The 16,239-nt window shown below is 44.3% G+C and overlaps 1 protein-coding gene and 1 non-coding gene across 2 annotated transcripts in view; one reads left to right on the top strand and one right to left on the bottom strand.

Annotated features, from left to right (window-relative positions):
* Positions 1-16,239, top strand: part of alpha-Man-Ia (alpha-Mannosidase class I a) — a 611,213-nt gene that overhangs the window by 43,278 nt on the left and 551,696 nt on the right. The window lies entirely within an intron of this gene.
* Positions 10,658-10,728, bottom strand: TRNAG-GCC (transfer RNA glycine (anticodon GCC)). The gene has a single exon. It is a non-coding gene; the product is annotated as a tRNA-Gly (tRNA).

The following is a 16,239-nucleotide window of genomic DNA, read 5'->3' as shown; positions in this document are numbered from 1 at the left end:
TAGAACTAGAATAAGTCTGCAGGACAGACTTATTGGTGTATAGAACCCTTCGAGTTCTTAGCGGGTTTCTTTTATACTGGAATACAAGAGATTTCTTATGTCGCGTTGTTAGGAATTTACTTACACAAGTTCATCTACAATTGAGAATGATTTTCATTGTTTCCTTTGCGGCTCTGTACAGTGCGTTATCGTTTCAAGATCGAAACGCCTAGCCGATTACTATGAACGAATGGTTTCCTCACGCACAGGGCATAACCGCGTCGAATTGGTAAACACGAGTCCTCTTGGACAGAAATCTTTTTCCTCGTGACAGGTTCGCAACGCTGAAGGGGGACTAGTCGTCAGTTTCCTTTAGCATTTACAACCAGTTATTACCGGAGGACCGAGTGGGGAACACCGTCCACATAATTCTCACAAATTATCGTCGTCGACCACACTGGTTATTTCTGTCGGTGGTACTTCGATATTTCACTCCGTAATACGTGAAGCTTCATGCCGACATCGTTTCCCCTAGATCTGCTTCGCATTTCTCTAGTCCCTTTTTAATGTTAGCTTAATTGCCCGCAATTTTTGTCCGGACTTCCTTTACATCTCACGATACGCCTCGGCCGCATAGTCGCTTCTCATCTCCTCCGATATTCTACATCATATCCAATAGCATCGTTTAATCCACTTCCTTTTCCTTCTATTCAATTTCGAATTTTTCTTTTGGATCCTGATTAACGTTGTTTACCTGTGTTTTATATTTTCGCATTTTTCCCCAGTTTTTCAATCTCCTTCGATCGCTTGTAAATTATATTAAATCTCCTGACGTTCCGTGTTGTATGATTCGAAACATGTACAGAACGATGACGATCTAATTTCCTTTAGGAAGCAACGATGAATTATTGATCAGCGCGACCAACGTCGCGTCGTCTAATTATCCTCGCCATCGTCCTTAATTTATATCTATTTCCGTTTTTCCATCGTCTGAAGAATGTCCTTGGCCAGCGAATATTTACGTTTCGGAACAGTGTTTCCTATTTCGCGAAATGAACGCGGCCAGCCCGGTCGGCCCCGCTTTAATTAAGGTTCCCGTATCAGCCCGGACATTTGCGTGCAATTTTCTTTAAGATAAGATAAGCGGATGAATTTCGGTAGCCCCAAGAAACTTTCTCGGCCGGTGGCGTTGCCTCTCGCAATTAGTAATGAAGACTTTAATGATCGAATCTCGGGCACCGTTAGAACCTCTTCTGTCGTATACCCGGCGCCGTTCGTTTCGTGGCAACGATTAGAGTTATTAAAAATTGTAATTATTTTATTACCATCAATTAGTAGCCCCTTACCGGAAAGTATTCGAGCGGAAGGTCGATCGGGTACTTTAAATACGGAAACTAAACTCACTAGCAGATTACAGATATTTATGCAGATCTGCATTTTTACGAACTGATTAAAGAAATAAGCTCTCATTAGAAATCTGATTCTTTCATTAAGACTTCAGCCGTGGCACGAAGAATATAAAAACTTTTTTTCGACCTCAATAAGATTTACTAACCCATGTTACTATGAACATTCGATTATCTCTAATCTGACTATTTTCGTCTCCGTTTTCTTCTCGGTACCTTTTTAATTATATAAGCCTTGTTATCTACTGAATCTGGTTGAAAAGAAACGCGTATAAGTGTTTTACGTATAAATAAAGAAAGGGGATGTGTACGGTAAGAAACAAAAGGAAACAACGAACAACGAGTATTAACCTGCTTGAAAAACGGTAATTGAATCCAGCAGCCAGCCAGGGTTAGAGAAATTGTATCCGAAGGGGTTAATTCAAAGTTTCCGTCGCGTGTGCCGGAAGTTACGACTGTTTGTTTCGAAAAGTTTCCGCCGAGCGTTGTCTGGTACATGCGCCCGGGAAGAAGTTGCGATTTGATGCCCGTGCGCGGAATAAAGAAGTTCCGCGACCGGGTTAACCGTGCTACCCAGCCAGTATAGTGAGTTAATGTCACGTGGGAAATCTTAAGATCGGTATCAGTCGGGTCCCCAGCGAGCGGAGTCTAATTTTACGCATCGGTGACCGGGTCGGCTGCCGCGGAACGACCAAAACGGATTACGAGCGTAGGTCTTACCGTATTCGACGGTTCCGTTGCAATGTCACGACCAGCCCGGTTTCTTTTATTTCGTTTTTTTTTTCCACCCGACTCCTTCTCCTTCCTCTCCTTTTTTGCACCCGCGCGTCACTGGTCTCCCTTATTTGCATGGAAAAGTAAGCGACCGCGTTTACGCGTAAAATTTCTGCTTACCTCGCGCGTTACGTTGGTAGACGGATTAAGGAAGAAATATCTCTTCGAATGTTCTCTTCTGAGAATTGATACACAATTTTTCCTATACGATGTCTTGAAAATTATAAAATATTTTTTGTACAATTCAGTTGTGGAACAGATTATTTTGTCGCGTAGTTTTACTTCGACGGAAATCATTTCTTAGGGAATCAAGTTTTGGAAGACATTGTTCTTTAGAAAGTTGAAGTGTAGAAGGAATTATATTTTGCGAGATTGAATGCTGGGAGAAATTGTATTTTGCGAAATTGAATTTTGTAAGGAATTCTGTTTTCCGAAGTAGCGTTTGGAATATTTTATTCGGCCACCGGGTTCACTGGGAATATTTGTTTAAAGACTGGGAACAGTTTCGTTTCATATTAATGAACGTAAGTCATTCGCCGTAATCAAAGAGAACACGGTGTCTTCTTGTTAAGCCGGTCCTTTATCCAAGTAATGCAGGAATATTGTAAAAGTTATCCAACTTTGTGCCGCATAATCACGCCGGCAGATTTGAACTTCAAACTTCGTTAGTCGCCCGAGCGAGATACATCGTGGAATAATAACGGCGACTGTGATATCGTTACATAATTTGCATGCATATGTAAGCAGAAACTTGATATTGTCCCTCGATAATGGCGGTCCATTGCGCTGGTGTTGCACAAATCTCGTCGCGCGCCGCGTATCACGTTCAAACTATTGTCCCGTCCGTTTGTCTGTTGGTTTTTAACGTCACTCCAATAAACTCGACGAATTTATTAATGCGATCCGTTCTAATCTTACCAAATCGCAGACCTATTTCGTAAACATTTGAACTTTCGCTTTATCGACGGGAATCCGCTTTTTATATTCCTCTTTCTCAATCAAAATTCATCGATTCCGGATCGAATAGTTGTATAATATAATGTTCAAACCGAACGTCACCACACCGTAGATAAATGAAATATTTCCTTTTTTTCTTGTGCTCAAGAATTCAAGTATCCGCTCTATTCCGAGGCTTCCCGCGCAAAAAGAAGATTACATAAAGGAAAATTATATCGTGGCTGTTCAGCGTTGATTCGTGGAGGCGAGGTGAATTCCGAGAAACGCTTGGAAGCGTCTGGTTCGTGCAGTTGACGGCTTCCACGATTCGTATCCCCGAAGGTTTTCCTCTTTGCGGTTTATATTTAGTCATGTTCCTTTGCATTTTCGTCATCGCCTTATTCGTCGAATGCCATTCGACTGGTTCCCGTGTAAACAAGGTGAACGAGATTCTGGAATTAATCGGTCCGAACAGTTTCCGGTTCCCCGTGAAATATCTCAAAACTAATTGAATTCTCTGTTTAGTCGTGTATTCGATTTAAAAATTAATTAACTCGTACCCGGCTAACGGGGAAACCTTCATTCCGAAAGCCTCGCTCTGCCCGATTCGTCGGGGACGTTCCTTGACGCCGACTCGTCCGAGCAGACCGATTCAGGAATCACTGATATCTCGCTAATTACAGCATATAACGAACCTCCGGTACCGAACTGCTTACCATAAAATCGAAACGAGAACCGGATCCCGCGTCAAACCGATAGAAAATCAACAAGTACCATCCCGATCCCCCACTCGTTCCCGAGGAATCTAATTTTCCGAGTGCCCGGGTGGCGGGCAATCCCGAAAATCTGCCACGTTCATTTATTCCCAAACACGATGGCCCGTGAGCCGGTTCCATGGCTTCTTCCGGCGTCGTTGGAAACGCTCTTTCCATGAAGCGGCGTCTTCGCAGGTAGTCTCGGCAGCGTCTCGATGGCCTGGGCGTGATTGTCGGCACGAATTCAGCGTGATAGCCCCTCGGTCTCGCGGCGGGTCGGCCCCCCGGGGGCCACTTCCGGTAAACGACGGAAGCGGAGAGAAAGAGGGCAGCGTTTTTCGCTTATTGGATGAAAACAAATAAGGGAAAACTCATCATCCAACTCGTCTCGGAACGAGGCCCGATAAAACGAATCGACCGGGGATAAAAGAGCGGCGGCCGTGTATCTTCACCCGGCGCATCCTTTTTTCTTCTCTCTCTTCCTCTGCCTTCACCCTTCCGTTCGCCCTAACCTTCTCGTTTGTTCCGCGGCCGGATCGCCGAAGCATTGTCCTTCGATCCTCTTCTTCCATCAGGTCTCCCTTTCTCGGCCCGCTGTTTTTGCGGCCATCACCGGGCTCCCCGTCCCTGGAAAATTATAGTCCTCGCGCGCCCTTCGTTTCCTCGAATCTCACTGTTCCCGCCTGATCGTCGCAATTAGCAACGCGTCGTTACGCGGAATTCGTTATTGCAAAACGGCGATCGCGCGCAGGAAAGCGTTCGACACGCATCCGTACCTTATCCCATCCTCTTTATTTGGCGTGATCCGCGAGCCACGCCGATGGGTGGCCGGGACCGCTCGGTGTCCCTGCGAGTGGGGTAATTGAAAACGGTGCTGGGCGTTCGTGAACAATCGCTCGCGGCAGCTGGCTGGGCGGGATATTGTTCTGGGTAGACGATAATGTATACCGGTTTGAAATAAATGTTGGGACGTCCCAGAGACAATTAGGTTTTTGGGACATGCGGGGACTACTTTTGTTTTAAGGAATAAGTTATTACATGTGTATAATAAATTACAAATTATAATATTAAATATACTAAAATAATACGTTGCGATATTAAATAAATATTAACTCGGACATACCCGAAACGATTTGTAGTACTTGTTTAATTTCATATGGTTTTTACCGTTTCATCTTTGATTCATTCGCATAACTAATATTTTTGTTGCAATTCCAGTTGTCAAAAGTGAACATTTTCAAGAAACTGACGTGGAAAATATTTATATTTTAGTCCCCTCTCTGAACAGTTATTGTCACTGTTAGCGATATCGCAGTGAGAAATGAAATAAACGTTTCCCAATCGTAGGAAATTCCATAAAATCATCCTTCAAGTCTATCGATTTTCATTCTCATCGAATTCTTCTCCATGCCCCAGCGACCGACGTCTTTCTCCTAACATTTCCGCCGGCAGGGAAGTCTTCAGGAACCTTAAAAGCGACTGTATAACACAAAGTGGCGGCACTTGGCGTGTCTCGAGAGGTGCTTCGTACGACATAAAGCGCGTCCCTTGTGGATGAAAATACTGCCTGCGTGTACCGTTGCTTGTTCCCAACCGGAATTGACTAATAGACGGAAAGACAGGAAGGAAATGAAAATCTTCAGATGCGCGGTTGCGTTTATATCGCAGCTTTGACACCGGTGAAGAGAGTACCGATCGTAGCGTTGATAGAAGCTATTGAAGATAACTATTTTCTAATAGACACTTCGGCGATGAATTTTTCTACGGTCATTACCAATGCGACCGGATGCAAAAGGGAGCGAAAAAGGAACACGTATCGACTCCTGGATCGTTGATCGTCGCTTGAACGTAAACGTTCGCACGATAAAACAAGAACATACGTGGAACGTATTTATATACTTCGCTGTAATCGGCGCTCTTATCGAGTATCGCGACTGCGACGCGAACGAAGCCTAAACCGGGAGCGTAATTATTATATTAAACTGGAAGACCGGAGCGGAGAACGCGGCGAGCGTCACGGGACGCTTCGTTTTTCATCGAAGCGGCTTGCGACGCGATAAAGTCCCTCTTTGTCATCGAGTCATGCAACGTCGGCATCAACGAAACCCGGCCGCCTGTTTGCAAATGATACGATGATAAAGATGCAAATGCGCGCGCCCGGGGTACACCCTGTATGCAAAACGGGCCGCGCTCTGTGCTGCATCTCTTGCGGCCGCGTCCCGTGACCGGCTCATAAACTAACACATTTCGGTTTCCTTTGATCTGCTCGGAGGTCACTCGTTGTTCCACGGCTTTTGTAAACGTCGATGCCTGGAGAATATCTGGCGGGTAATTGGATCTCCCAATTACATGCAAATTTAATTATCGTCCGAGTTAATTAGCTGACGAACGGTCGCAATTACATCGAGACGTATGGAACGCTAGTTTCTCGGAATCGAATCGTGTCGTTCGGGAGGCTTTTATTTGCGGACGTCGCTCGTGTCGATCGAAAATCCATTCCGATGTATAAAATAATTGAATCTCCGTTAAAATTCGCGTTACATTTGACACGTCCGTGCATACCGCGGACGTACATGCGATTCAGAGTTTAGTAATGAATGATTTCATCGGATTAGCTCGATGGAGGTTGAAGCAGCCTCGCGTACGAGATCACGTAATCACGGACGATCCGCTTGAATTCGACACGTGCACGGACAAAGAAATATTCTCGGCAGCATTGTTCGCCCGGAAATTTCGTCATCAGCGCGAGTCAGCGGAGCATCGCGACAATAAGATGCAAATGTGCACGCGGTGCAGGCTGACGCGGGCGTAAAACATAATCTCGCGATTAGCGCCACCTGAAACTGAAGCGGTTCCACGGCCACAGGCGATTCGTCCTCTGGAAACTCGCTTAGGGCTCGTCCCTTCCTCCGCCGCACCTCCGAGTGTTTTGGGGCCCTCGTGAAAATCCACTCAACCTGGAATGCGTCTTCGTCGTAAGGGCTGCCGGAGAAGTCTGCTTGACGTAGAACCTTTTGAAGTTGCGTAATCACATGCAATTACAATGAAACTCCGGAAGAATTCTAATCAATTGCAGGTGAAGAATTCTAGAGTTCCTTTGTGCCCGAGGTATTAAATGATGTTAAACAAGAAAAATCGGTTCAGCAGTTGAAAGATTAGAAGGAACACGTGATAATCTTAATCAGTAAATACTATCTTTCCTTTGTGTCTGCTTGTGAGCCTTTTAAATATATCATATTATTAGTACAGTTGCACAGAGTTCTATCTAGATTCTTTGTTAAAAGGCACACAAACCTTCCAGCTGTAAAATCATTGTATTCCGCGTAAGCACGCATCGCAGACGGATAAGAGATGCAGCCCAGACGCGAACCGCAGCGATTTAAAGGAAAAAAACAAAATGCAAAATCCAGAGTGACTCATTCAGACGCAGTGGATGGAAAGTCTCGAGCACAGGCTTGAAGGAGCACCCCGTATCATCGTCCGAAATATGACTATGGTTTATGTGGTTCTGCAGCTCCGGTATGAAAGTAGGCCGATGATATCCAGCTTGAAACATGCCGGCTGAAGAGTTGCTTGCGAAGTGGATTACAGAGTTACGGGCACCGTGAGTGGCTGCACCGAGGATGTTACGATTCCCGCACATCCGGCGCAGGTTGCATTGTTATCGTCCCGGAGTTAGACGGGACACTGCGCCTAACGTTCCCTGAGATCCTACAAAAACTTTTCCCCTCGAATTCTACGAATCGCTTTACGACGTTTTTCTTCTGCCTTGTGATAATAAGAAGTCTGTTTCCCTCTGTTAGAGAAAAGTTTATCAAGCTTTGATGAGATTAATGTTTCTAAATTTCTTTGGGCGAAGACATTTGAACAAGATGGATTTCCTTGATTTCCTGAAACTTGAAATTATCGTCGTGACTAACTGGATTATATTTGGTAGCTATTTTCTTTGCTACTGGCCTCATTTATACACTGTAAATTGCAGTGTGTTAGAATGGCTTCCGCCAGTTGAAGTAGCATTTTCAGTGATATTATTAATTGTGCCACTTTTATGATATAATGAAGAAAATTAGACGATGAAAGATACTCCGTATGAACATTTTTAACCGTTTTCAAATTAGGTGTAACCCTTTGCGTCCTTCCGAGGCTAATGAAGGATAGTATAGCTCGCTTCAGTCAATAGAATTTGCTCAACGTCTTAGTTCCCTAAATAATAATACACCGAGCTACATAGAATTCCCGTTCCTCGGAGACTCGGGTATTAATTATAAGATGACAAACTACTTCAGTCCGAAATTGTTCCCGACCAAGCTCTACTCAGGGAAACTTAAGTATTTACTATACTCCGATAAGTGGCTTCGAACAGTCAAGTATCCGTTTTCAGGGAATTGCGAAATGCAGGAGATCGGTTAGGCAGGCCAGTAATAAGATCGATGTAATCTTTGAAGGCCATTCTAGCACCGCGCCGGCCAAATTAATCTTATCAGGTGGCCGTGCTCCAATTATCGCGCAATCATCGAATTAATACGTCCCGGTTGGCGTGGCCGGCTCGAATATTCCCGACAGAAAGGAGCTCGGATCGCGATGCCCGATTTTTCCGTCGAATTTTTTTGACGAGCCGCCGCGGCTCACGATTTATTGCAAACCGCATTAACGTTTGACGGTGCACGGCTCGCAAATCCGAGCGCTCGGCCACCATTCACCGCAGAATCTTGTTAAACGCTTGAAACTTACGCAATGCTCTTCCACGCCCGGCTTCGTTCCCTTTCCGTCAATTAATCGAACGGCCAAAGCCACCACTCGGCTCGACGAATTTACGCTGCCGTGATTTATCTCGGTGTCCGTCGACGTCGAACGTCGAGTTTCTGTAAGTTTGTTCAGCGTTTCGCCCGTGGAATGAGAATTTCGCGATGGATTATAAAACTGCATGAAAATTTCGTTCGACCCTCTGTTGCACGAACATTTACGCGTAACCAAGGTATTCCTTTGGGCATCTTTGGACGGATATTATGCAGCATAGAACTTGTTTATAGAGATGAGTGTAAACAAGTTTTCATTACATTCACTTTGCATTATATATAAACTTACTTAACCCATCCGCTGCCAGTCACGAATATACTCGTAGCAAGAGATTGCCAGTTTGGTACAATCTTGGATGTATTTGAAATGTATCGTAATATAAAGCAAAATAAATTGATAGTACAAATGAAATCACACATTTTATGCTAGCAGTGTATGGATTACTATAAGCTTTGTCATTGTTATAAAAGAATAAGGAATATTGTATAGAATGCCTAAAATTAAACGTGTTAATATGAAATTAAGATGTATTAACAGTTACAAACTATAATCTGTTGCAGGTAAGAAAGAAACGTCCAATCCACGGTTACTCGTCGCAACAGGTTTGTCGTAAGTAATCGCCAAGTTTACCGTAGAAATCACTTTTGAAGCCTAGTCAGAGAACTGTATCAATCATACATAACTGCATCGGAGTATCAACCCTTTCCATACGAGGATTTTTCAGTCTTCGAAACTTCCAGTAGCAGAAGCTGAATTACGTACCGAACCCTCAAATACTAAAGAAAAAGGCATTTACATCCTAATCTCTCGTTACTCGAATGATTGAATCATCTCTGTGCTACGTTCTATTCCGAACATGAAGGTCTGACGTCTAAAAATGACGGTATTCGTCATCAAAGGGTGAATTTTATGAAACAGGGTCACGACGTAACACGCAAAGGTCTTGGCATCAAAGAATGAAGAAAAAGGAAGTGTGAAAGGGCGAGCAAGGGACTAGAAACAGGGGAAAGTAATCAAGCGGAAAGTCGTCGCGTTCGCTGGCGCAGTTTGCGTTTCGCGTGCATACAGGCTGGGTCCGGTTTCATGGTCGATTACGGCGTGACAAATTATGTCACGCTAAAACGCCGCCTTATGCTCGGCCAACAATGCAATCGTCCCCTTTCCTTCTCCAGGCACCCGCGCGCATACACACACAAGCGCAAAGTAAAGCACAACTTATGCTAATCACCGCCCTGTAGAAATGCTACGCCCGCGGAGGGTGTCATTCATAGAATTGCATTTCCCGTTGCGTTTGTTTGGCGGAACGCTCGCGGCGGAGGCCGCAACGTATTTTGGGTGGCCCGGGTAAACGTGTTTAGTTTAATGGTACCCGAAGTTCCGGACTTTCTCGGCGGGGTCGCGTGTAACGATGACGATGAATTTGTTTAACTATCGAAAAATATGTAATTGTAGTTTCATTTCGGTTTGGTTCTGTTCTTCTTGGGTTTATCAGAATTTAGGGGTTGGTTGATTTTAACTGCACTTAGATTATACTGTCGCTAACCGTCGTGCTTTCTTCCTGCTCGATTCTAAGTGTTATCGCGGGAGCGTGCATGAAGTTAACTGGTTGTCCACATTTTCGCTAGATGTGGCTACCTTAGCAATTATTTGTAACTTCGTAATTCTTATCTCTCGTTCTTCAATTTTCCTTTCATTTGACCAAGGGTTGCCCTAGTTTATACTTCTGCTTTTTTTTAAGAATTCGTGGAAAGTGCTTATGCGAAAGCAAGTACAGAATCAATTTTAGTTTAAAAGGAATCTTATGTAATCGACGTATGTAAAATGTAAATGTTTTTCAATATTTCCAAATTTCCAGTAAAAATGGAAAGATAGAATAATGATAGAAAGTACGTGTGTAACAATATTTTCCTTGAGCTAATTATAAATAATAATTTGCCGTGATTTAACAATTTGTTAAAATAGGTTAGGTACGTGAATGTTAATTTTTCAAAAAATGAAAAAAAAAGAACTTGCATCGGCCGGGAATCGAACCCGGGCCGCCCGCGTGGCAGGCGAGCATTCTACCACTGAACCACCGATGCTGTTATACTGTACCCTTCTCCCTCTCGGTAATTCACAGGATCGAACTATCATTTTACGCATAAATTTTCCCTCTTCTATAAAAGAGAACACATTAAGTAATACCTATACAGTATCATACACCCTATACAATTCTGTCAATAATAAATTCAACATGCAAAATCAAATAAAACATTTACCCATCCATTTCCACCATAATCGAATATCATTTTTGAACTGTTTATATACCGTTATTCCTCACTAATATTAACCTTATTAACTTCAAACTTTACCCTCTATGGCCCGAATTTTTGTTCATGATCATAACAAAACCTATGCAGTAGAAAATTAATAAATATCCACATATGAATGCGAATTAACAATGTATTCAATAGTTTAAATAATTTCAATAATTTCATCAAATGAATATATTTTGTAACTTTCAAGTTACAATGACGTTAAATTTTCACGTCTGAGCGTACAGAAGTTTCAGTTCACCGATCACTTAACTTTATTCACCGCTTTCAGCGCAGAATGAAATACATCGACAAGATGCCAGTATACTGATACGTGGCTTCAAAGTTACATGAGCTTATAAAGGGTTAATGCACATTACACAACCTGTTCCCTCTGATATGCCATCGAATATCAAAATTAATTTAAAGACACCAATGCATAACGAGATATTCCGTATTTAAATTATTCCCCAGTTTCATAACACGAATATATTAATTCTGGCTGGGATCCTTTCCATCCCACTCGCGGAGGCAGCTATCTTGCAACTCGTCCAAACAACTGCTTATCAGTTGCATAACGAGATCGCGATTCCCCGGCGGGGAAGCATCACTTCCACGCGGAGCGTTCCGCGCAAAGACAGAAACAATACACTTTCCTCGTTACGACGTCTCGCGCAGTATAAACTTTATTCAAAAACATTCGCGCCGTATCGCGAACCGACGACATTACCATAATCCCGCGGAACTACTTAATCCTCGATCTGCCCGCCTCCATCCGTGCATTTAACTTTACCATTAATTGCCTTGTAAAACCACGGGTTCTACGCCGTCGGTCGCGCCGCAGCGAGATCTAGTAAGCACTCCGGGGGAATCGGACATCGGAATTGCTGTTAACAGCGAGGATTTAACTGTAAAAATATTATCCGGCAACTTCGACAAACTTGTTCCGTCAGTATTAACGCAAGTGGATTCCACTGGCAATGAAACAGGTCGCGGGAAGCACTGAATGTTTCGGTACATTTATTCAATTACCGATAAGATCCGGTAGTAGAGAATACTACGATTAACGATATCATTTTTAACCCTTTGCACTCGAGTGGCGCGTTTCAGTCGCCACTGGATTCGACCCAAAATGGTAAAATTTAAAATTCAATATTAAATGTTATATAGTATATCAACACATGGAACATCGAAATAAAATAGTTCTGTCACTTAATTTATACAAGGTATTTCTTTATGTCAGTCGTAAAAAGTATCATTGATATTTTATCGGAAAATATTAAATATCTGTTGAGAAAAATATTCTCGAGTGCAAAGGGTTAAATATATCTCGAACAGATGAGAGTTTTAATTATGATGGATATTCTTGTGAATGAATAACTGAAATGAAAATTCGTTTCAATGGCACGTATGAATAAAACATCAATATTTCAGCTGTATCAAATTTTGAAGCATCGAAGTGAAAGAATATTTTGAATTATATTGTCTTTGGATGAAATATTCCTCGAGTTTCCTTCATATTTTAGTAGAATTGCGTTTCGAGTGCATATGCATAGAATACGGCCGCAGACTTAATTCCATCAATCTAGAGCCACGCTCTGGAACAAGAGAATATTGCTCGGCACAAGGGCTTCCTCGACCCTCGTCGACCCTAGAGTCACAACGAGACCAAGGTTTCATTTCTCGTCGAGAGCGTCTTAATTAACGTCCTTCATTCGACAACAGATTAGCCGCGGTTATAACCGGGGCCCGGTTATAGTTGCCTTGTAAAGTACGAGCGCATCGTCGTGTACTTCGATAACTTTCACCCGTTCGTGGCTCGTGTCGCGAGAGTCTCGTCTTCTTTGGCGATACGAGATCAGAGATAACAAGCGTTTACGCTGGAGAGGATCCGAACTTCCTCGCGAGGCTTTCGTTTCAACCCCATTTGTCGAGGATGAGAGAGCATCTTCACACATCCGAGACGCTCTAAATGCAAATTTGTTTGTTTATCTTCTCCCTGCACCCGTTGCACCGTGAGCGGAGTATAAAAAACGTCCACGACAAGCGGAGAAGTTCGTAACGAAAGGGTTGAAGCACCGCGCCACCCCCGCGACAAAGTTGAAAGTTCACCGGGCTCGTTTCGGATAGGTTCACCTGCTTTTTTTCGACGTCATTGTACGCGGAGAACCGGATGAAATTTAGTTAGATACGAGATACACGAGTTGCATCGTTGACGACTCGTTGACACGGTTCTTGAGCGCAACAGGGTTTAATTGATGCCGGGACGCGCTTTTACATCTGCGAATTCCCTCTTACTTTCCGGTGTTATTCGCCTACTCATGTTTATGCAACGGCCGGCGTTCTGGGACTCTCACATTAAACCTTGAATTTAAGAACGATCCGTTCTGGCTGCGAAAGATTCCATCTTTTCCTCTACATTTAATTACAGCGTTCACCAGAAACTCTCAAACATTCGTATTATCAGCGAAAATACTTGGCAGTTAACAATTATTTCGTTCAAAGGACGGTGAACGTAAACTTAGAAAACCGTTTTCCAAGGGGTCGAAGTTGAACAAAATTATCTTACCAGTAGTTCTGTCACGCTCCGAGGGAGCTAAAAATCTTATCAAACTTTCTCCACCAAACTCCGTGCCTCGTGTTAAAAGATCCAGTCCGCAGATCCACATCTCCCGAATTAATCTCCCGAACACAGTTGTCAAGTTCCCTGATTTTTCCCGATTACACCCATCGCGTGTAACGCTGATCCGAAGGACCAGTTTCAATCACGCCCAAGAAACCTCCGCCGCCATAATTCTTCCAGCCGCGGTCGGATCCGGCGCGCGTCGGGAGAAATCTCTAATTCCGTCGGTCATCTTCCCGAATCGCGGTTCGATCGGATTTACGGCTCTCGAATCTTCACGTCAAGCCTGGCGTTGGACTGATCAGGGTTGAGAGATCGCTTTCTAAATCTCGGCTAGGGCATGCCTTAAGCCCGCTACACACGTTCAAGCATCTTGCGATGCATCTACTCCTAGGCTCCGTGAAACTTGTATCAGCTTTAGTTTAGTCGGTTCTTCTCAGTCCTATGACGTCAGTTACTTTCACTGTACTATAGTCGTACATTCTAACATCTCTTTAATACAACTATGCATTTACCACTATAAAATAAACGAATAATCTCAAACTCCAACGTGCGATACCTCGTTGACGTATCCACATCGAACACCACTCTAAACGATGCTGTTCCTGATTACATCAACGAAGCTTATCGAAATTTAGCGTGTTTATAGAGGACGGACGAAACTGCAAAGTGCTCGTACAAACTCGTATCTCACTTTGTTTTCGAGGTACAAGTAAAAGTTCACTTCTCTTTTACCCGATCCTTAGCGTTGCAACATGCGTCAAGAGGCTCGACGGATGTGTCGCAACGCGTGTCAAAGCGTGCAGGGGGCTTTACGCGCGGGAACGTCGCAACGAGGTGTCGTAAAGCAGGCCCACGGGGCCCCGCGTAAACGAAAAAACTCGAGCGGGCCTAATGCGCGGGAACGGTCGTGTAAACCGTCAATCCGGCAGTTCTGGTAACTTCCCCGTCAATCAGCGTAAGCCTCTTTTCGGGGCTTAAGACGACGACTGCGGATCGACGGTGAAAAAGGAGCAGCCGGAGCCGAGCGTAAATGTTTTCGGGACAGTTCAGGGATCGGTGAGGAATGTCCTCTCTCTCCTGTCGTAGAGTCCCTTGGGGACCGGGGTGGTCCGCTCTCCGGAGATTTCACGTCACCGACAGCCGGAGCGTGTCGTTCATTAGCGCCTACCGGGATCGCGTGATTCAGCAGTCCGAGAATTCGTCTCTGAACTTCGCGAGGATCTTGAGCGCGATCGTGAACGATTGAATGAATGGACGGGGATCGGCTGGAGGATTGGAAGAAGTCTTTAAAAAGGGATTAACGCTCTCGAGCCGCATTGGGGATTGACTTGTCTTCCGTGGGAGGAATGTTAATTATTCGTTTCGAATTCGATGATCGGACGACGATCGCGTTATGCCTGAGCAGACCAATTTCATTTAATACTGCAACGATAATTGAATGGCAGATGTTTGTAGTTTATTCTTAGCATTTCAATCAAAAAGGCTCTTGTATTTTAAATTTACTATAACCAGTTAGTTATTATTTCACTGGATCCTAATTAACATCACCTTTATCTATAATAAAATTCGTAGTAATCATATCAAAGTCATTCCGTTGAAAGCGGTATAAACTAGTCTCCACCACGATTTCAATCAATTACATCAATAGCTTCACGTTATCCCTTCGGAGCGTCCTACAAAATTACCCACATTCGTTCGCACTTCTGCAAGGAAGACCTTTCAATGAGAAATCACGTTATTAATTGAACCTTACAGTTCAAAAATAAAATCCGTTCTTCCCAACATTTCATTTCCATTCCATATAAAGTAAACCCTCTTCCCGTTGCACGAGTAATTAGCGTTTGTCGTCCAGGAAGGGCGCCGATGGGTGCAATTAATCTCGGTTCATCCCTGTCCTGCGATGATAGCGTTTAATAAATGCCAGCCGGTTATTGCGCGGCCGCAAAATATCCCGTTTCCCGGGGTTAACTTCGACAGCTTGAATAATCCCGATAGATTTTCGCGGGCGACAATCCTCGCGACGCAATATGGCCGTCAATAGGAGCGCCGCCGTTCGTTCGGCTATAATTTGTCGCAGGTGGTCGTGTCCCGGAGCCGTTCAGTCTCCGGGAAATCTCAACCTTGCATCGGGATCCGTTCAAAGCCCCGTGGTCTCGTCGTTTTGTCTTCCCGAGTCCCCGCGATGCCTTCCCCAGCCGCCCCAGCCCACCCTCGACCGCTTTTCTCGGAGATAAATGCGAGCAAAGAGAGGACGACGACGTCCCCCGGCCGTCTTGAAATTTCATTTCGGTTTTTAGCGGCGATCCCTCTTCTCCTGGCCGGAGGAAGCCTCAGCATCCGTAATCTTGGGCTCTCCGTAATTAAATTCTTCCACTTTATTTCACCGGGTCTTGTTGCGACGCGCGTGCATCTCCTTTACGTCTCTTCATCGCCGTAACGTTTCCCCCGCGCGTCGCGCGGCCCTTTTTCTTGCCGCGACCCCTTGTTGTTGTTGTTACTCCGGCGTAATACGTGTAATTCGTTTACGCCACGCGGAACGTCCGAGATTTACTCGCAGCTCGTCCCTTCGTTTCGCGCAACTGTGTAATTCTAAGCAAAAAATTAATAAGGTAATCCGCCGGGACACCGGAGCACGACGCACGTCGGATTAAAATCTGTTTACGCTCTGAAAT

Source organism: Nomia melanderi, chromosome 9 (genome assembly GCF_051020985.1).
Source record: "Nomia melanderi isolate GNS246 chromosome 9, iyNomMela1, whole genome shotgun sequence".
NCBI classification, from domain to species: Eukaryota; Metazoa; Arthropoda; class Insecta; order Hymenoptera; family Halictidae; genus Nomia; species Nomia melanderi.
Note: the sequence above shows the minus strand (reverse complement) of the source record. Positions and strands in the feature narration are given on the sequence as shown.